The following is a 22516-nucleotide window of genomic DNA, read 5'->3' on the forward strand; positions in this document are numbered from 1 at the left end:
CTATTATGACATCAATTTTCCAAGCATGACCTCAACATGAAACACTAGAATATTTTATTTAAGAACCCTAAAGACTGATATAGCACTACTGCAGAATTTATTTTATCATTTCAACAACTACAGGGAATTTTTTTTTAATATTTTTATTTTGCTTAAATTAAAGCTGAATAAAATAACTGACTCAGAAACTATAACAAAAGGATAAATATTTACTCAGAGATAACAGATCCTCCTGAAAAAAAAAATTTCCCTCCTCTCATTGAATTTTTTTCCTCAAGGTTATCTTACTAATTTCATATGGAATTTAAAATTTACCTTAAATATAAAAACAAACAAAAGGACTAATTAAAACAACTAAAACTAATTAAAATATGCTCAAATTTACTCACAGAATCATGGACACTTCATACAATATTTAGACTATCAATTTTAAGTAAAATAAATAAGAAAAATTATTATTACAAAACAGTCTCTCCCCTTGAGAAGACGAAAAGAGACTTTATACGCATACTGTATATTACAATAAGCATCTTCTGAGAAACAAAACATATTTGTCTTCCTAACATTGAATTTTAGTACCTGTTAGTTTATTATATCAGGAAGTCAACTGCAATTGCTGGGTTCAAAAGTATGCCTGGTTTATGCTTGGAAAAATGCACATAATGAACACAGGCAAATTTAAGCAATGTATTCAATATTATCTTCTTAAATAATCAATATAATCCAGCAAAGATTTCTATTCTTTGTATTGCACCCCAAGGAGTTCAAATAATTACTGGTGCAATTAATAAAGGAAAGTTCAAGAAAATTACCAGAAGGCTATTTTACAAGAGGAGCTGGTTGTCTCTGATTTCACTTACATGTTAAATGTAACATTTGCATGGTACCTGAGCAAATAAATCAACCACCAAGATAGAAGGCTTGTGAATCCAGTCTTCTGTGGATTCCACCACCCCCTGAGCTTCCTGCGTTTCTCTTCTCTTGCAAAATCAGTGCTTGATCCTTCCAAAATAACCAGAGAAGAAACGAAGCAGAAGGAATCTCATTACAGTTCCCCTTCAACCCTGAGACTGATAGAAAAGGATGCAAAAAGTTCTTCTGAGATATATGACTTCAACCCGTAGAAGTCTTCAATAGCTTGTGCATCTGTTTTTTCTACAATGCTGTCATCAAAAAGCAACCCAAAAAATCATGACTTTTAAACGTTGCAGTATAATGACCTCATTTGGGACTGTTGTTCTCTCTTCCACAGAGAACAACAACAAGGACACACATTCTATTAGGATTGGTCGCATCTCTCAAAGTGTTAAGCAGATAAAGCTCAAGAGGAAAAACTATCCAATAGGAAAGTTTTATAAATTAATGAAGTTGATCCCTACATTTAAATCTCTTCAGTTGTAAAGCTAGAATCATGGACTGTTCTTTTTAACTTTCCACTTGTGTGCTTCCAGTTTACTGCAACACTCTTCACAGTAATACTGTACTCACTGCAGAGGGTCTCTGTGTTGCTAAAACCCTTTAAGCAGTGAGTAATTGATGTATCTTGTTCCACATCAGCAGAAAAGTCTAAAAAAAATCTTTGTCTTTGCTACTTATAGTTTTGCAAGTAAGATATCTGGTTGCATTCATCAATGTTCCCTGAAAAATCTCATGAACCCATGTTGGGTCTGATTTGCTGTTATTGTTTTCACTGTTAGTGTTACCATTTGCTAAATGGCCACTTGGTTTTTCCCACTTTTTCTCAGCAATTGTATTTAGTAGGAAATTTAAAAATTCATGAGCATCTTGCTGCACATAATTGTCAGTAGTTCATTTTCTTTCCATAATCTTGTATGAACTTAGGAGGTTTTACTCTAACCTTTTTCTTCTGAGTTGCTATACTATGGAAGAGCTCCGCTCAACACATGCGAAGGTTCTCCATGTTCCTGACCTGACTCTTGTATGCTAGAATGTTTTCTTGACATGGATGACAAAGTGAATTGTAATAGAAGGTGTTCCCAAAATTGACTAATCCAAAATAGTGTTCACTCACTGGGAACTGTTCTGGATGAATCTCTTACTCTAATACTGAGCATTGTTACCCATAGTACAGATGGAGGTGAAACTGAAGACTGTCATCCAGTCTCCATCCACCTAGCACCACTTTCCACTCAATCATAGCACGATGGGGCAGGAGGAGGGTACATGGTGACTCGCTTTCACCGCAGCCCAGGTTGGTCCCAGCTCCCACCATCTAAACTGCCCCGTATAAATTTGATGATTGGCTTTTCCATTTCTAAATTTCTGTTGGAATTGCATTGACTTTGTAAATCACGTTGGGTAAAACTAATATCTTAAAAATATCTAGTCTTCCAATCCATGAACAGGGAATATCCTTCCATTTATTCAAGATTTCTTTTAGCAATTTTTTTATAGTTGTCTGTGTACAAATCTTTTACACACTCATATAGATTTATTCTTAAATATTTAAGTCTTTAAGATGCTATTATAAAAAATGTTTTTTGATTTTTTTCTTCAGATTGTTCACTACTAATGCATAGAAAAATTACTGATTCTGGAGAGTGGTTTTGTACACTGTTGAATTGAGTTAGCTCTAGGAGTTTTGGTGTAGATTTTTTCAGAAGTTTCTGTATATAAGATCATGTCACCTGCAAATAGGGAAAGTATTTCTTCTTTCTTGCCAATTTGGATGCGTTTTATTTCTTTTTCTTGTTAAATTTCTCTGGCTAGGACTTCCAAAACAATGGCGAATAATGGTGACACTGGACATCCTTGCCTTGTTTCTGATCTTAGAGGGACAGCTTTTGGCTGTTCACCATTGAAATGATGTCAGTTGTGGGTTTCTCATATATGCTCTTTATCATGCAGAAGTTTCCTTCTCTCCCTAGTTTTCTAAGTGTTTTTATGAGGAAGGAGTACAGGGCTTTGTCAGGCACCTTTTCTCATCAATTGAGTTGATAGTGGTTCTACCAATCTCTGCCTTTTGACTGGTGAGTTTAAACCATTTACTTTTAAAGTTGCTGCTGATAATGCAGAACTCTCTTCTGTCGTTTTGCTATTTTGCCTTTGTTTTATACCTTTTTCATCCTCAATTATTCTATTAATGGCTACTTTCATATTTGTTTTTTGCACAGTAACATATTAGTCCTGTCTCATTTCTACTTGGATACATTTTTCTCTATTTTCCTTGCAATTACCATGGGACGAAAATTTAGCATCCTAGACATTTAACAATCACATTTGATTTCACTTGATGCCAACTTGACTTCAATATCATACACATAGACTGTTCCTATATACCTCCATCCCCTACCTTTTTTGGACTTGTTACAAATTATATTTTTATACATTTTATGTCCAAAACCATAGATTTATCATTACTTGTTATGTATTTGCATTTTGGGAAATATGGGAAGTAGGAATTGGAGTTACATACCAAAAAGGAAAATAGGATAGTTCTGACATTTATGATTACCCTTTCCTTTCAGTCTGAAGAACTTCCTTTAGTACTGTTTGTAGGGTAGGTCTAGTAGTGTTAAACTCCCTTCGCTTTTGATTATTTGTCTCAATCTCTCTGTCATTTTTGAGAGGAGGTCTTACTTGGTATAAAATTCTTTCTTGGGACTTCCGGAGAAGATGGCGGCTTAGTAAGACGCGCGGATCTTAGTTCCTCCTCCAGAAGAGCTACTAGGGGAGTAGAAACGATACAGAACAGCTCCCAGAGCCACGACAGAGATCAAAAAGACAGCGTACCCCATCCTGGAACGGCTGACTGGCTGAGAGAACCCGCTCCGGTGAGATCGCCGGGAGGCGCGGGCTTCAGCGGGCGGGGCGGCAAGCGGCTGGAGTTCCTCACTTCCCCCTTCCCGGGTCGGCTGGGAGAATTGGACAGGGGGTCCCCTCAAGCCGCGGCGGCTGGCGCCCACACCACGTGCGGCCCCCTTGCCCAAGTGAGAGAATTGGATCAGAAATCCCCAGGCCGCGGAGAACGGTGGCGGGGGGGGCCCTTCCAAACACGTGAATCCCTGGGAACAGTGCACTCTCCCGGGCAGGCCACGGCGGCTGGCGCCCTCCCGCCACGCTTGGCGCCCCGGCCCGACTAGGAAATTCGGATGGTCGCTGTCCCGGGCTACGGTGGCCGGCGACCCTCCCCGCATTCGGACCCTGGGCCGGCTGGCACTCTTCCAAGCCGCTTCGGCGGGCGAACCTCCCCAACGGTGAGAGTTTTCCAAAGTTGAAGGACCCACAGCACCTTTTACTGGTGGGCACACACACACAAACAAACAAACGTGTGCCACGAGCGCCACCTACTGGGCAGGGTAAGAAAAACAGGACCCAGAGATTTCACAGAAAAATCTTCCAAATTGTTGGGTCCAGCACCCAGGGAAATCTGACTAAATGCCCAGATGCCAGCAGAAGATAACGGATCATGCTCAAAAAATTGAAAATATGGCCCAGTCAAAGGAACAAACCAATAGTTCAAATGAGATACAGGAGCTGAGACAACTAATTCTGAATATACGAACAGAAATGGAAAACCTCTTCAAAAACGAAATCGATAAATTGAGGGAGGACATGAAGAAGACATAGGCTGAACAAAAAGAAGAAATAGAAAAACTGAAAAAACAAATCACAGAACTTATGGAAGTGAAGGATAAAGTAGAAAAGATGGAAAAAACAATGGCTACCTACAATGATAGATTTAAAGAGACAGAAGATAGAATTAGTGATTTGGAGGGTGGAACATCTGAATTCCAAAAAGAAACAGAAACTATAGGGAAAAGAATGGAAAAATTTGAACAGGGTATCAGGGAACGCAAGGACAATATGAAGCGCACAAATATACGTGTTGTGGGTGTCCCAGAAGGAGAAGAGAAGGGAAAAGGAGGAGAAAAACTAATGGAAGAAATTATCACAGAAAACTTCCCAACTCTTATGAAAGACCTAAAATTACAGATTCAAGAAGTGCAGCGCACCCCAAAGAGATTAGATCCAAATAGGCGTTCTCCAAGAAACTTACTAGTTAGAATGTCAGAAGTCAAAGAGAAAGAGAGGATCTTGAAAGCAGCAAGAGAAAAACAATCCATCACATATAAGCGAAACCCAATAAAACTATGTGTAGATTCCTCAGCAGAAACCATGGAGGCTAGAAGACAGTGGGATGATATATTTAATTTACTAAAAGAGAAAAACTGCCAACCAAGACTCCTATATCCAGCAAAATTGTCCTTCAAAAATGAGGGAGAAATTAAAACATTCTCAGACAAAAAGTCACTGAGAGAATTTGTGACCAAGAGACCAGCTCTGCAAGAAATACTAAAGGTAGCACTAGAGTCAGATACAAAAAGACAGAAGAGAGAGGTATGGAGAAGAGTGTAGAAAGAAGGAAAGTCAGATATGATATATATAATACAAAAGGCAAAATGGTAGAGGAAAATATTATCCAAACAGTAATAAAACTAAATGTTAATGGACTGAATTCCCCAATCAAAAGACATAGATTGGCAGAATGGATTAAAAAACAGGATCCTTCTATATGCTGTCTACAGGAAACACATCTTAGACCCAAAGATAAATATAGGTTGAAAGTAAAAGGTTGGGAAAAGATATTTCATGCAAATAACAACCAGAAAAGAGCAGGAGCGGCTATACTAATATCCAACAAATTAGACTTCAAATGCAAAACAGTTAAAAGTGACAAAGAAGGACACTATCTACTAATAAAAGGAACAATTAAACAAGAAGACATAACAATCATAAATATTTACGCACCGAATCAGAATGCCCCAAAATACATAAGGAATACACTGCAAACACTGAAAAGGGAAATAGGCACATATGCCATAATAGTTGGAGACTTCAATTCACCACTCTCATCAATGGACAGAACATCTAGACAGAGGATCAATAAAGAAACAGAGAATCTGAATATTACTGTAAATGAGCTAGACTTAACAGACATTTGTAGGACATTACATCCCACAACAGCAGGATACACCTTTTTCTCAAGTGCTCATGGATCATTCTCAAAGATAGACCATATGCTGGGTCACAAAGCAAGTCTTAAAAAATTTAAAAAGATTGAAATCATATACAACACTTTCTCGGATAATAAAGGAATGAAGTTGGAAATCAATAATAGGCGGAGTGCCAGAAAATCCACATACGTGGAGGCTCAACAACACACTCTTAAACAACGAGTGGGTCAAAGAAGAAATTGTGAGAGAAATTAGTAAATACCTCGAGGCGAATGAAAATGAAAACACAACATATCAAAACTTATGGGACGCAGCAAAGGCAGTGCTAAGAGGGAAATTTATTGCCCTAAATGCCTATATCAGAAAAGAAGAAAAGGCAAAAATGCAGGAATTAACTGTCCACTTGGAAGAACTGGAGAAAGAACAGCAAACTAATCCCAAAGCAAGCAAAAGGAAAGAAATAACAAAGATCAGAGCAGAAATAAATGAAATTGAAAACATGAAAACAATAGAGAAAATGAATAAGACCAGAGGTTGGTTCTATGAGAAAATCAATAAGATTGATGGGCCCTTAGCAAGACTGACAAAAAGAAGAAGAGGGAGGATGCAAATAAATAAGATCAGAAATGGAAGAGGAGACATAACTACTGACCTCACAGAAATAAAGGAGGTAATAACAGGATACTATGAACAACTTTACGCTAATAAATACAACAATTTAGATGAAATGGACGGGTTCCTGGAAAGACATGAACAACCAACTTTGACTCAAGAAGAAATAGATGACCTCAACAAACCAATCACAAGTAAAGAAATTGAATTAGTCATTCAAAAGCTTCCTAAAAAGAAAGGTCCAGACCAGATGGATTCACATGTGAATTCTACCAAACATTCCAGAAAGAATTAGTAACAACCCTGCTCAAACTCTTCAAAAAAATTGAAGTGGAGGGAAAACTGCCTAATTCATTCTATGAAGCCAACATCACGCTCATACCATACCAGGCAAAGATATTACAAAAAAAGAAAACTATAGACCAATCTCTCTAATGAATATAGATGCAAAAATCCTCAATAAAATTCTAGCAAATCATATCCAACAACACATTAAAAGAACTATACATCATGACCAAGTAGGATTCATCCCAGGTATGCAAGGATGGTTCAACATAAGAAAATCAATTAATGTAATACACCATATCAACAAATCAAAGCAGAAAAATCACATGATCATCTCAATTGATGCAGAGAAGGCATTTGGCAAGATTGAACATCCTTTCCTGTTGAAAACACTTCAAAAGATAGGAATACAAGGGAACTTCCTTAAAATGACAGAGGGAATATATGAAAAACCCACAGCTAATATCATCCTCAATGAGGAAAAATTGAAAACTTTCCCCCTAAGATCAGGAACAAGACAAGGATGTCCACTATCACCACTATTATTCAACATTGTGTTGGAGGTTCTAGCCAGAGCAATTAGACAAGAAAAAGAAATACAAGGCATCAAAATTGGAAAGGAAGAAGTAAAACTATCACTGTTTGCAGACGATATGATACTATACGTCGAAAACCCGGAAAAATCCACAACAAAACTACTAGAGCTAATAAATGAGTACAGCAAAGTAGCAGGTTACAAGATCAACATTCAAAAATCTGTAGCATTTCTATACACTAGTAATGAACAAGCTGAGGGGGAAATCAAGAAACGAATCCCATTTACATTTGCAACTAAAAGAATAAAATACCTAGGAATAAATTTAACTAAAGAGACAAAAAACCTATATAAAGAAAACTACAAAAAACTGTTAAAAGAAATCACAGAAGACCTAAATAGATGGAAGGGGATACCGTGTTCATGGATTGGAAGACTAAATATAGTTAAGATGTCAATCCTACCTAAATTGATTTACAGATTCAATGCAATACCAATCAAAATCCCAACAACTTATTTTTCAGAAATAGAAAAACCAATAAGCAAATTTATCTGGAAGGGCAGGGAGTCCCGAATTGCTAAAAACATCTTGAGGAAAAAAAACGAAGCTGGAGGTCTCGCGCTGCCTGACTTTAAGGCATATTATGAAGTCACAGTGGTCAAAACAGCATGGTATTGGCATAAAGATAGATATATCGACCAATGGAATCGAATAGAGTGCTCAGATATAGACCCTCTCATCTATGGACATTTGATCTTTGATAAGGCAGTCAAGCCAACTCACCTGGGACAGAACAGTCTCTTCAATAAATGGTGCCTAGAGAACTGGATATCCATATGCAAAAGAATGAAAGAAGACCCATATCTCACACCCTATACAAAAGTTAACTCAAAATGGATTAAAGATCTAAACATTCGGTCTAAGACCATAAAACAGTTAGAGGAAAATGTTGGGAGATATCTTATGAAACTTACAATTGGAGGCGGTTTTATGGACCTTAAACCTAAAGCAAGAGCACTGAAGAAGGAAATAAATAAATGGGAGCTCCTCAAAATTAAACACTTTTGTGCATCAAAGAACTTCATCAAGAAAGTAGAAAGACAGCCTACACAATGGGAGACAATATTTGGAAATGACATATCAGATAAAGGTCTAGTATCCAGAATTTATAAAGAGATTGTTCAACTCAACAACAAAAAGACAGCCAATCCAATTACAAAATGGGAAAAAGACTTGAACAGACACCTCTCAGAAGAGGAAATACAAATGGCCAAAAGGCACATGAAGAGATGCTCAATGTCCCTGGCCATTCGAGAAATGCAAATCAAAACCACAATAAGATATCATCTCACACCCACCAGAATGGCCATTATCAACAAAACAAAAATGACAAGTGCTGGAGAGGATGCGGAGAAAGAGGCACACTTATCTACTGTTGGTGGGAATGTCAAATGGTGCAAACACTGTGGAAGGCAGTTTGGTGGTTCCTCAAAAAGTTGAATATAGAATTGCCATACGACCCAGCAATACCATTGCTGGGAATCTACTCAAAGGACTTAAGGGCAAAGACACAAACGGACATTTGCACACCAATGTTTATAGCAGCGTTATTTACAATTGCAAAGAGATGGAAACAGCCAAAATGTCCATCATCAGACGAGTGGCTAAACAAACTGTGGTATATACATACGATGGAATATTATGCAGCTTTAAGACAGGATAAACTTATGAAGCATGTAATAACATGGATGGACCTAGAGAATATTATGCTGAGTGAGTCTAGCCAAAAACTAAAAGACAAATACTGTATGGTCCCACTGATGTGAACCGACATTTGAGAATAAACTTGGAATATGTCATTGGTAACAGAGCCTAGCAGGAGTTAGAAACAGGGTAAGATAATGGGTAATTGGAATTGAAGGGATACAGACTGTGCAGCAGGACTAGATACAAAAACTCTAAAATGGACAACAAAATAATACCTAATCGTAAAGTAATCATGTTAAAACACTGAATGAAGCTGCATCTGAGCTATAAAAAAACAAAACAAAACAAAAAAAAAAAACTCGCCCTTGGGTCTGTTCCTATGAAACTTAACCCCGCAAAGGATAGGCTAAGCCTACTTACAATTAGGCCTAACAGTCACCCCCAGAGAACCTCTTTTGTTGCTCAGATGTGGCCTCTCTCTCTCTCAGCGAACACAGCAAGCAAACTCACTGCCCTCCCCCGTCTACGTGGGACACAAATCTCCGGGTGTAAACATCCCTGGCAATGTGGGACAGAAATCCAAGAATGAGCTGGGACTCAGCATCAAGGGATTGAGAAAACCTTCTCGACCGAAAGGGGGAAGAGAGAAATGAGACAAAATTAAGTGTCAGTGACCGAGAGATTTCAGAGTCGAGAGGTTATCCTGGAGGTTATTCTTACACATTATATAGATATCTCCTTTTTTAGATTGAGGTATATTAGGCTAGAGGGAAGTGCTTGAAACTGCAGAGCTGTGTTTCAGTAGCCAGATTTCTTAAAGATGACTGTATAATGATATAGCTTTCACAATGTGACTGTGTGATTGTGAAAACCTTGTGTCTAATGCTCCTTTTATCTATGGTATAGACAGATGAGTAAAACATATGGATTAAAAATAAATAAGTAATAGGGGGAACAAATGTTAAAATAAATATATATATATTGGAAATATATATTGGATAGATGGAAATACTAGCGGTCAATGAGAGGGAGGGGTTATGGGTATGGTATGTATGAGTGTTTCTTTTTTCTTTTTTTTTCTTTTCCTGGAGCGGTGCAAATGTTCTAACAAATGATCATGGTGATGAATACACACCTATGTGATGATATTGTTGGCTACTGATTGTACAGCATATATGCAATGTTTGTATGTTAAGAACATATGTGCTTGTATGTTGTTGTATCAATTAAATAAAAAACAAAAAACCTGAAAAAAAAATTCTTTCTTGGTTTGGCAGATTATTTTTCTCATCATACTAAATATCTCATCCCACTGCCTTCTTGCCTTTATGGTTTCTGATGAGAAATTGGCACTTAATCTATTGGGACTCCTATGCACTGAACATGTTACTTTTCTCTTGTAGCTTTCAGAACTCTCTTCTTGTCCTCTGCAGTCAACATAAATACGGGATAAAGCATATTTATTTTCAATTTTATCCTGTTTGGTGTTCTCTGGACTTCTCCAATGTGCATCATTCACTTCTTTTGCTCAATTTTGCAAACCTTTGTCTTTGTTTCTTTGAATATTCCATCTGCCCCTTTCTCTCTTTCTCCTCCTTCTGGAACTTCTGTAATGCTTCTATTAGTATGTTTGATGGTGCCCTACAAGTCTCTTAGACTATTTTTCTTTTTATAGCTCTATTTTATTTCTGCCTCTAGGCCAGATTCATTTCAACTGTCTTGTTTTCAAATTGACTGATTCTTTCTTCTGCCAGCTCCAGTCTGATTTTGAAACCCTCCTGGGACTTTTTCAGTTTAGTGATTGTGGTCTTCAACCCCAGTAGTGATGCTAGTATCCTTTTTGAAGTGTTTGTCTCTTTACTGAGATTCTTATATGGTTCATTCATTGTTTTTCTGATATTCTTTAGTTCTTTCTTTGTATTTTCCTTCCTTTTCTTGATTATATTAAAGATTGTTTTTTAAAGATTTTGTCCAAAATGTCCAGTCTGGATTTGTTGATGTTTTCTGGATTTTTAACCTCTTTTCTTTGGATGAGTCATCATTTCCTGCTTTTGTTTTTGTTTTTGTTTTTGGCATGGGCAGGCACCGGGAATTAAACCTGAGTCACCAGCATGGCAGGAGAGAATACTGCCACTGAGTCAACATCACACCAACCCTTTTTGTTTTTCCTGTAATCTTTTGTTGTACACTGTACATTTTAATATTTTAAAATGTTAGCTCTCGAATTTATCCCCTGAGATGTCTGTCTCCTGAGTTTGTACCCAGCTGGTGATAAGAAAGAGATTTTCTTGAGTGTCAGGAGCTAACAAATCCAAGCAAACATAAGCAAAAAAATACCTCTCACCATCTTAGCAAACTGGCTTTGCACTGGCTGGTGTTCTGTCAGAGTTGAGTCCCCCTGACAGGAAGGTCCCCCCAAGGCAAATGCAATGTGCAGTGTCCTCACTGTCTTTCTTACCTGTGATTTGTCCTGGGCTTGTGCTTGCTATTAACCTTACAGGAGTTCCCGGCTTAATGGAATTTGAATGTCTTGACTACTTCCTAGGAAACAAACCTTCTCTACCCACTGGGTGCCCCACTGCATGAATTAAAGCAGATAAGCCATTACCGCAGGCCACCCACTTCAATTGCTACTTACACTGCTTTCTTTGTCTCAAGCTGCTTTTGCCTGGAAGGCAAGTTCTGGGAGGGGGCGGGACACCAGAGAGGAGTTTTCCAAGTCAGTCCTTCCCAGGTAGAACAAGGTCAGGGACTCACAAAGGGAGCACTAGTTAACTCCAAACTGCTCTGGAGATAGGATGAAAGAGGGGTCAGAAAGGGCTCCAGGGACTTGATTCCACACTTTCCTGGCTTCTGCAGCCCATCCACTTTCCTCCGCAGGTTTGAGGAAATGTGTATGGTCTTTAATTCTCTGTCCTGGGCAGGGGGGAACAGTCAGTGCCCTCAGAGCCTGGTCCCCCACGACTTAAAGTTGCTCATCAAAGCAGTGATCAATGACCTCCTCTCCACAACCCAGGACTTTGGGAACTAGGTTTATATGTCCTTCTCTGGATATAAAATACAAACACTCATTTTACCCTGAGAAATCATAGATGACTTGCTTGTTTAAATAGGCCCTATATATAATAACAAAGTCACATTAATTACAACCACTTACTTTGTGCTTCTTAAAAATCTGTTTCTTTTAAAATGTTAACACAAGCTTGTTAAGCTTTGGCAAACCTTATATGTATACTATTAATTCGAATGAAAGGAAAATATTGAGATGTAAACTTTTTCAGCACCTGGTAAATGTCAATTTGTATAACAAAATATTTTCAGAGAAAAAAAGTCACATGGAAAAAATAAATAAGCTTAAGTATCCCTATACTCCCTATGAAACGCATTGTTTTGCAGTTACTGGAAAATTTAATTAGCAATGCCATTCTGTGCTGAAAGCTTCTAGCTCTTTGATTTCATTCCTATAATTTAGACATTAGCATTCAAATCAGCCCACCACTTGCACTTTGGTATTTATTGAATGAATACCAATTAAATTGTTCCAAATAATCATTTTCATTGCCTCTAGAGGATCTGCCTAAAACCTAATATTCCCTTGGAATTTAAAGTATTTGCAATATTAGAATTTTACACAGTCTAGAGTGTGATTTTTTTTTAAGACAGTTTTCCCATTGTTGAAAGAAATTTCTCACTCTCTTGGCACTCTCTTTGTGCCTATGCAAAAAAATTAATGAATCATGACATAAACCACTAACCCGGAGTCAATCTATACACACCAATTTACTAATTTATGAAAAGTGTCCATAGCCTGATGCCTGTGCCTCGTACCCTAATGACAAACATGCATTTTGTTTACTTTAAAATGATAGAAAATCGGTAGAAATTTCAGAAGAGAATCAGAATTTAGAACAGATGGGAGAATCAAAAGAAAAATGTTAAGTAAGAAGTGAAGGAAGAAGGAGAAGGAAAAGCAAAGAATATTAAGGAAGAGAAAAACTGATGGGACATTGTGATAATGTTATATTTATTACCATGCCTCTCTACCATTTACCCAATTTGCTTCTGTGCTCAACATAGAAAGTGATAGTTTCATTAACTTTAATATATTGCTCTGTTCTTAATTCGAAAATTAAGGGAAAAAAGGAAAGAGAAAATAGCCAAGCATACATCCAGAAGTTGCATGGAGACAGAATAAGAGCAAAAATTAGCCCTATGAGGTAAGTGTCTACAATTTATAACAATCATTTCAAAATGTATTTCTTTTTAATAAAAAAAGCCATAGAAGTTTTAATACCAAGTTATATCTCTTTGGCAGAAGCAACAATCCTAGAACATCAACTTCATAGAATTGCATGCTGCCGTGGAAGTTTATAAAGATTCCGTCCCATGACCTTACACCAAAATTAGCTGTAAGAAGGTGATATTTAAAGGAGTTTTCTCAATAAATGTGGTCTGAACATGCTTAGGGTACCATATAGAGTATCTCCAATTGCTAGGATATTATTTAGTTTAATGCCAGATGTTATTTTTTTGTCAATTCAGGAAATATTTGTTAAGTATCTAGTATGTCCCAACAACCATGAGAGATGCTGGGGGCAAAACTATAAGAAAGGGGAATCGAATCTTTGTTCTTATCTGATATAAAAGTCCAGGAAGAAACACTGATAATTACAGAGACATTATACATTTCACAAATTTTTTGACTGCTTAGGAAGCATAAAACTTGGAAACGTGCCATAATTGAGGTAGTTTTCAAGAAAATTTCATAAAAGAGGAAATATCTGAAAGTTAGTTTTAAAAAATATAATTTTGCAAATAATAATGATTGTGGCATTACATTTTGTATTTTGGGTTAATTTTTGTTTGTTTGTTTTCAGAATTCATATCGATTATAAAGATTTAAACCATAAAAGAAAGTATAGGGAAAAAAGATGAAAATTTATTCACAATCCTGTATCACATAGCATTTAATATGGTCTCATATATTTCCTATAGATGTATAGAAAGATACAGATAGCAATAAATAGGTTGATGGAAATAATTTTGCCTAACTGCAATCATGTGGTAATTTAATCTAAATTTATTTTATTTATTTTTCTTGAAATTTAAAAATAAAGTGAAAAATTGCTGAATTTGAGATAGTTACACAAAAAAATTAATTGCTGAAATATTTTTCCAGAGCTAATAAAAATATTTTTAAATTAAAAGATTACTTTATTAACTTTTATTTCTCTTTTCTTGTTGTTACAAGGGCAGGCACCAGGAAACGAACTCAGGTCTCCAACATGGCAGGGAAGAACTCTGCCACTGAGCCACCATGGCCCATCCCTTAATGACTTTTATTAAACTACAATTATTTTAACAGTATTTTTAAAATTCACAATAATAATGATGAGGAAATTATCATAGTCCTATTTGAATTTTTTAGTGTGATTGCCATTTTTATATGTCTAGCTTAATGACTTCTAGGATACCATGCAAATGATATACCAGTTAAGCACCTGGGCTCTAAAAACAATTTGTCTAGGTTGAAATGTATGTTTTGCTTCTTGCTAATTATGGACCTTAGACAAATTTTTTAACCTCTTTATACCTCAGTCTCTGTCTATAAAGTGAGGATAATAATAACTACTACAAAAGGCTGTGAAATTTTTTATAAATTAATATGCATTGTTCTAGTTTTCTAGCTGCAAGAAAGTGATACACCAGAATTGGAACAACTTTCAAAAAGGGGGATTTATTAAGTTATAAGTTTACAGTTCTAAGACCATGAAAATGTCCCAATTAATGCAAGTCTATAGATGTCCAATCTAAGGCATCCAGGGAAAGATACTTTGATTTTAGAAGACCGATGAAGTTCAGGGTTTCTCTCTCAAATGGACAGACACATGGCAGACAGGGTGAACATGGTGGCATCTGCTAGCTTCCTTTTCAGGCCTCTTGCTTCATGAAGATCCCCACGAGGCATTTTCCTTCTTCATATCCAAAGGTTGCAGCCTGGTAGAGTTTGTGGTTCTCTTGTCCTTCTGTTGTGGTTCTGCAGCTCTCTCCTTTCTCAAAGGGAACTCTCTCCAAAACGTCTCCTCTTTTATAGGATTCCAGTAAACTAATCAAGACCCACATAGAATGGGCAGAGACACATGTCCATCTAATCCAATTTAATACCCACAATTGATTCATATCTCTATGAATATAACCTATCAGGTCTCCAGCCTATAATACTGAATAGGGATTAGAAGAAACTGTTGTTCCCATAAGAATAATGAAGATTAAAATATGGCTTTTCTAGGGCACATAAATCTTTTCTAACAAGCATGGAAGGAAAATATCAAATAAATGCGAGCTAACATTCCAATTATTTGGACATGTTAGGATTTCTTTAAGAACTGATCACTTATGACTATTTCCACAAAAAATTAATTTGTGTTTAACCTCAATTATTTAATCAAATCTCCTATCTTATTTCTTTAATGTTGACTGATTTCTAGCTTGGCTAGATTCTATCATAAAATAATATTTTCAAGGAAGCTTCAGATGTATCATACTTTCTACATCTGCTAATTTTTGATAATATCAATTGATTGCTTTCATACTTGAATGAAAATCTTGGCTAATACAAAATTATTAGTTGTCATAGTCAGGTTCATCTGTCAACTTGGCCAAATGGTGGTACCTCTTTGTTTGGTTGGTAAAGTGCTGGCCTGTCTGTTGCAATAAGGACATTTCATAGAATTAAATCATGATCACATCAGTACATCCACACCTGATTCCATTTGTAATCAGCCAAGGGGAGTGTCTTCTGCAATGAGTGATGCTTAATCCAATTACTAGAAGCCTTTTAAGGAGGATTCAGAAGAGACAGGCTCTGTTCCTGCTTCAGCTGGCAAGCCTCTCCTGTGGAGTTCGTCCAAACCCTCCATCGGAATCTTCGGCTTCACCGCCTACCATGCGGATTTTGGACTCTGTGTTCCCACGGTTATGTGAGAGACAATTATAAATTATATATTTGTGTTTCCTGTTGATTCAGTTTCTCTAGAGAACCCTAACTAATATATTAGTTAACTTCCATAACTTCCTCAATATGCATCATTTTGTTGATTTTACTGCATCATTTTTTTTTAATTGTGAAGAGTCAAGCTTTTTAATTATCAGTTTAAAATTTTAACTTTTTATTTGGATGCTTTTTTTGTATGATGCATGGTAGGGGTCACATTTCATTCTTTTTCCATATGAGTATCCCATTATTGCAGCACCAAATGTCGATATTTTTTTTGGCAGAGGAAGTGTATGGGCTGGGAATTGAAACCAGATCTCCCACATGGCAGGTAAGAATTCTACCAGTGAACTACCCTGGGGCCCCTATTTCAGGAAAGTTTGCTTCTTTTAGGCACAAGGTGTTTTTACCTTTAAAAATATATTTCAGTATTCTTTTTCAAAAGGAGCTATTATATGTTGTCCTAGTCTGCAAGTTGCCAGAATGCAATTTCCCAGAACTGGAACGGCTTTTAAAAAGGGAAATTAAATAAGTTAAATACTAAGGAAGTGAAAGTGTTCAAATTAAGGAACCAACAAGTGGTTACTTTCACTCAAGAAAGGCCGATGGATCAAGAGCACCTCTGTCAAATGGCTGACTTCTGCTAGTCCCTTATTCCTGGGCTCCATTGTTTTCAGCTTCTCTTCTTACAAGAGGTCCTCACTTTGTAAGGACTTTGGCTTTCATCTCTTGGCTTCCCTTGTCTCTCACCAAGTTCTGGCTTGCATAACATCTCATGATGATGTCTACTAGGCTCCAAGCATCTCCAAATGCCCCTGGTCTCCTTCTTTTCTGAAGTATCTGTTCTCCAAGCACCTACATTTGCTCTCTCTGTTAGCTCTGAAGCTTCTTTTATTTCTCAGTTGTGTTAGTTAGATTCAGTTGTCAACTTGGCCAGGTGAGCATACCCAGTTCTGTTGCTGCAGATACAAGCCAATGGTACATGAACCTCATCTGTTGCTAATTACATCTGCAGTCGGTTGGGAGGCATGTCTGCTGCAATGAGTGACGTTTGACTTAATTGGCTGGTGCTTAAATGAGAGAATGCAATGTAGCACAGTCTAGCAGCTTGGCATTCCTCATCTCAGCACTTGCAGCTCAACCCAGGCCTTTGGTGATGCAGAAAGAAGTCACCCCGGGGAAAGTTGTTGGAACCCAGGGGCCTGGAGAGAAGACCAGCAGAGACCATCCTGCGTCTTCCACACAAGAAAGAACCTCAGTGGAAAGTTAGCTGCCTTTCCTCTGAAGAACCAGCAAAATAAATCCCCTTTTATTAAAAGCCAATCCATCTCTGGTGTGTTGCATTCGGGCAGCTAGCAAACTAGAACAGATTGGTACCGAGAGTGGGGTGCTGCTGTGGTTTGCAAATGCCAGATATGTTTGAATAGTGTTTTGGATGGCTAAGGGGAAGATTTTGGAGGAACCATGAAGAAAATGATGGAGAAGTCCTGGAGGGCTTGAAGAGACTGTTGATGTAAATGAAACCACTGCCAATCTTGGTAAAGGAGGACACAAAAGGGAAAAATTGGAGTTTGCAGAGTAAGAACCATGGAAGCTCGAGTCTGAAGCCAAGAAATCTCAGCCAGGAAAGTGGACCCACCTATATACATGGAGAGGGTGAGTTTACCCTGAAGGGCGAGGATGAGTCTCCCCGCTCATTGCAGTGGAAGAGTTGGGCAGCCTCGGGCCTTGGAAAAGGTGTAGCACACTCCTTGGGGGACTGGGAGAGCCTGGCTGCCACCATGTGGAGGGGTTGTGCGTGTGCCCCAGAAATGGCAGAGATCCCAGGGGTGGCCCTGATGCCTGGAGAGAGTGGAGCCCAGAGGTGGTCTCCTCGATGTTCCCCGAGGTTGATTTGGAAAGAGGCTGGTCACTGCATAGGCCCTCGAAAAGGGTGGGATTGCCACTTTCTACAGCCGAAGGATAAATGACTTTCAGACTTTGAGATCCCATGGTGCTTGCCCTGCAGGTTTTACATTTGTGTTTCTTCCAATTGCTCCCTATGGAAATGACAATCTATATCCTGTGAATATCCTCCTTTGCATCTTGGCACCAGTCAACTTGTTTTGAGATTCACAGGTCCACAGCAAGAACAGAATTTTTTTGCATCTGTTTAAGGTGATGCTTGAAGTTGCCAAGTTGACAAGGGGTGCACATGTGTTAGTTAGATTCAGTTGTCAACTTGGCCAGGTGAGCATACCCAGTTCTGTTGCTGCGGACACAAGCCAATGGTATGTGAACCTCATCTGTTGCTAATTACATCTGCAGTCGGCTAGGATGCGTGTCTGCTGCAATGAGTGACGTTTGACTTAATTGGCTGGTGCTTAAATGAGAGAACGCAATGTAGCACAGCCTAGCAGCTCGGCATTTCTCATCTTAGCACCTGCAGCTCAGCCCAGGCCTTTGGAGATACAGAAAGAAGTCACCCCGGGGAAAGTTGTTGGAACCCAGGGGCCTGGAGAGAAGACCAGCAGAGACCATCCTGTGCCTTCCATGTAAGAAAGAACCTCAGTGGAAAGTTAGCTGCCTTTCCTCTGAAGAACCAACAAAATAAATCCCCTTTTATTAAAAGCCAATCCATCTCTGGTGTGTTGCATTCCGGCAGCTAGCAAACTAGAACATCAGGTTTCTCTAAAGTGTTTTCTCTTATAAAGGATTCCAGAAATCTAATCAAGACCCACCTGGAGTGGGAGAAGTCACATCTCCATCTAATCAAAGGTAACATCCACAATTGGGTGTGTAACATGGCCATGAAGATAAGCTAATAAAAAGTTTCCAACCTACAGTATTGAATCAGGATTAAAAGAAAGGGCCCGACATTCCCTGCTCACAAATAGAAAAGCTAAATATAGTTAAGATGTCAATTCTCCCCAAATTGATCTAGAAATTCAACGCAGTACCAATCAAAATTCCAACAACTGATTTTGAAGATTTGGAAAAGCTAACTACCAAATTCATCTGGACAGGAAAGAGACCCCAAATAGCTAAAAGCATCCTAAAAAAGAAGAACAAAGTGGGAGGATTAACACTCCCTGACTTTAAAACCTATTATAAAACCACAGTGTTCAAAACAGCATGGTACTGGCACAATGACAGAAGCATTGACCAATGGAATCTAATCGAGAGTGCAGAAATAGATCACTAATCTATAGGCAAATGATTTTTGACAAAGACTCCAAATCCTCTGAACTGGGACAAATTAGTCTTTACAATAATTGGGCATGAAAGAGCTGGATATCAATAGCCAAGAGAACTCCTATCTTACAGCCTACACAAAAATAAATTCAAAGTAGATCAAACATCTAAATATAAGAACTAGCACAATAAAGCATCTAGAAGAAAATGTAGGAAAACATCTTCAAGACCTAGTAATAGAAGATAGCTTCCTAAACCCAAAACATAAGCAACAAAAGAAAAAATAGAATGGGAACTCCTCAAAATCAAATGCTTCTGCACCTCAAAGAAATCTGTCAAAAAGAAAATATTTGGAAATCACATATCAGGCAAAAGTTTAATTTCCTGTATATACAAGGAAATCATATAACTGAACAACAAAAGAATAAACAACCCAATTGTAAACTGGGCTAAAGATATGAATAGGCATTTTTTCTGAAGAGCAAATATAGATGGTTCAAAAGCACATGAAGAGATGCTCATTTTCATTGACTATAAAGGAAATGCAGATCAAGACTACAATGAGATACCACCTCACACCTCTAAGAATGGCTGCTGTTGAACAAACAAACGGAAATGTTGGAGAAGATGTGGAGAAACTGGGACACTTACACACTGCTGGTAGGAATGTACAATGGTGCAGCCACTGTAGAAGACTGGTGGTTCCTTAGGAAACTAAATATGGAGTTGCCCTTTGACCCAGCCATAGCACTTCTTGATATAAACCCAGAAGAGCTGAAAGACATATACACACCAATATTCATAGCAGCATTATTCACAATTGCCAAAGGATAGAAATAAACCAAATGCCCACCAACAGAAGAGTGGAGCAACAAAATTTGGTATATACATACAATGGAATATTATGCAGGAGTAAGACAAAATGATGTCCTGAAGCACATGACAAGATGGATTAGCCTTGAGGACATAATGGTAAGTGAAATTAGCCAGACACGAAAGGATAGATACTGTACGATACCACTTTTATGACCAGCATAAAGGTATAATCAGAGTTTTACAATACAGAATATAGGGGATTTAGAGATATATAGAAGCTGGAGATGGGTGAACCATTAGCTAATGAATAGATAAGAGCAAAGGTGATTCTCTAGAGGGACTATAAGTAATATCACCATATTGAAGATGAACAAGATTGAAAGGGGTTGTATAGACCTATGTGTCCCCCTGATTCACACTAGAAATATGAATTGGTTCTCGCAAGAATATTTCAAAGATATGACTACTGTATAAAAAGTCTTTAAGTCCTAAGGTACGGGGGAAACCTGCTATTGCATGCTATGAGCTATGTTCAAAAGGAAACTATCAGCACTATCACAGCAACAGCAGAGGTAAAAAATAGGGGGAGGAACAAGAGTTAAGAGGAGGTTTAGATTTCATATTTGGTGAGTGTGTGGTTTTTTTGGTTTTCTTTCTCTTGGGAACAATGAAATAATCTAAAATTGAGAATGTTGATAGACTGTGGGCTTTGGGTCTTCTACATGATGCGTGATAAATGCAGGTGGCTGAAGGATACACTGACAGAGAAGTAGGCTGGTGAACGATGGTGTATACTTTTGAACAAAGGTTGTGCTGCTACAAAAAGGAACAAAGTCATGAGGCATACAACTATGTGAATGAACATGCAAGACATTTGGTGAGATAAAATGAGCCAGAAACAGACAAACAAGAAAAAACAATGCTATGGTCACCTTTAGAAAATGCTTATAACAAAACGGGTCTATATTGTAAGCTTTTGGAGCAGACACATTAAGTCCGGAGTGGTGATTATTATTTCTGGATTTCGAGGGGCTGTTTTTTATATACAACCTGATATTTAGAGATAAGAATGAAGTCGAACAGGTTAAGATAAAAGTAATTCAGAACATAGAGGTAAGGAAGACAGTGTCTGTATTTTAGAACCACACATGTTGTTTGACACCAATGGAAGAAAGGTTTATTTGATCTGGAACTGAACTTTTCTGTAGGGCATAATCTAATTCAATCTATCTGTAAAGCTCATTTGAACAACTGAAACACAAGGAGCACAGAATAAGAAAGAGGTCCTTTAATCCTGTATAGATTATTGCAATGCCTGGAAACTTCCTATGTATATTAAGCAGATAATCTAAAAGTATTGGTAAAGTCCCCCGAGGGAGAGGAGAAAGAATATGAAACTATTAAACCTTACCGTCAGGGAATCCCCTGATACTGTGTCAAACTTTAGGGACACCCAAATCAATAAGCCACGCTTTTGATCATGAGGCTTACTCTTGTGAAGTTTATGTAGGTAGCAGAGAAGCTTAGACTACCTATAAGCATACCTAGAGTTACTTCTGGAGGACTCTTTTGTGGCTCAGATGTGGCCTCACTCTCTATAAACCCAACTTTACAAATGAAATAATTGTCCTCCCCTCTATGTGGGACATTACATTCAGGGGTGAAAGTCTCTCTGGTGACATGGGAGATGACTCCCAAGGATGAATCCAGAACTGGCACTGTGGGATCAACAACTCCATCCTGACCAAAAGGGGAAAAAGAAATGTAATTAGTAAAGTATCAGTGGCAGAAAGAGTTCAAATAGAGTTGAGAGACTACTCTGGGGGTTGCTCTTATGCAAGCCTCAGTTAGACCTTGCTACCTATCATAACCTGTCAACCCCCAACCAAGACCATTCCAGCCAATCCTAAAGAACACCTAGGGAAATTTATAAGGTTCCACAAGGGTTCCATGAACTAGAGTAACTTTCCAGAAACCTATGACCTCCAGATTGTTCCCTGGTCCAGATAAATCCTGAAATTTAGCCTCTCCAGAACATCAGATAGTTCCAGCTCCCTATCCCACTCCATATTAGTGACAGACCCTTCTAATATCAAAAATTTAGAATTACCATATCTTAAACACCCCTAAAGAGGGGTTATGGAAAGACCAAGGGTGACGGTGGAATTATACATAGAAGATAGGATTTAATAAATGAATATGAATGCTGAATCATTGAATTGATGTCTCTTGTAGTCTCCAGAATTTTAGATCAATTAGAAGTAGAAATCCAAAATTATGAAATTGTAATCCATGTCAAACTCTGAAATATGTTCTATAACTAATCGTGGTGCTATGCCTTGAACTTTATGGCTTTTTTGAATATATGTTATTTTTCACAGAAAAAGAAGGAAAAAGTCGACTGTGATGATAAA

The 22516-nt window shown here is 37.8% G+C and overlaps 1 protein-coding gene and 1 pseudogene across 5 annotated transcripts in view; both read right to left on the reverse strand.

Annotated features, from left to right (window-relative positions):
- KCNT2 (potassium sodium-activated channel subfamily T member 2) overlaps nt 1-22516 on the reverse strand; it is a 450533-nt gene that overhangs the window by 258205 nt on the left and 169812 nt on the right. The window lies entirely within an intron of this gene.
- Nucleotides 627-2804, reverse strand: LOC143680797 (ubiquitin carboxyl-terminal hydrolase 12 pseudogene; annotated as a pseudogene).

Source organism: Tamandua tetradactyla, chromosome 4 (assembly GCF_023851605.1).
Source record: "Tamandua tetradactyla isolate mTamTet1 chromosome 4, mTamTet1.pri, whole genome shotgun sequence".
Classification (NCBI taxonomy): domain Eukaryota; kingdom Metazoa; phylum Chordata; class Mammalia; order Pilosa; family Myrmecophagidae; genus Tamandua; species Tamandua tetradactyla.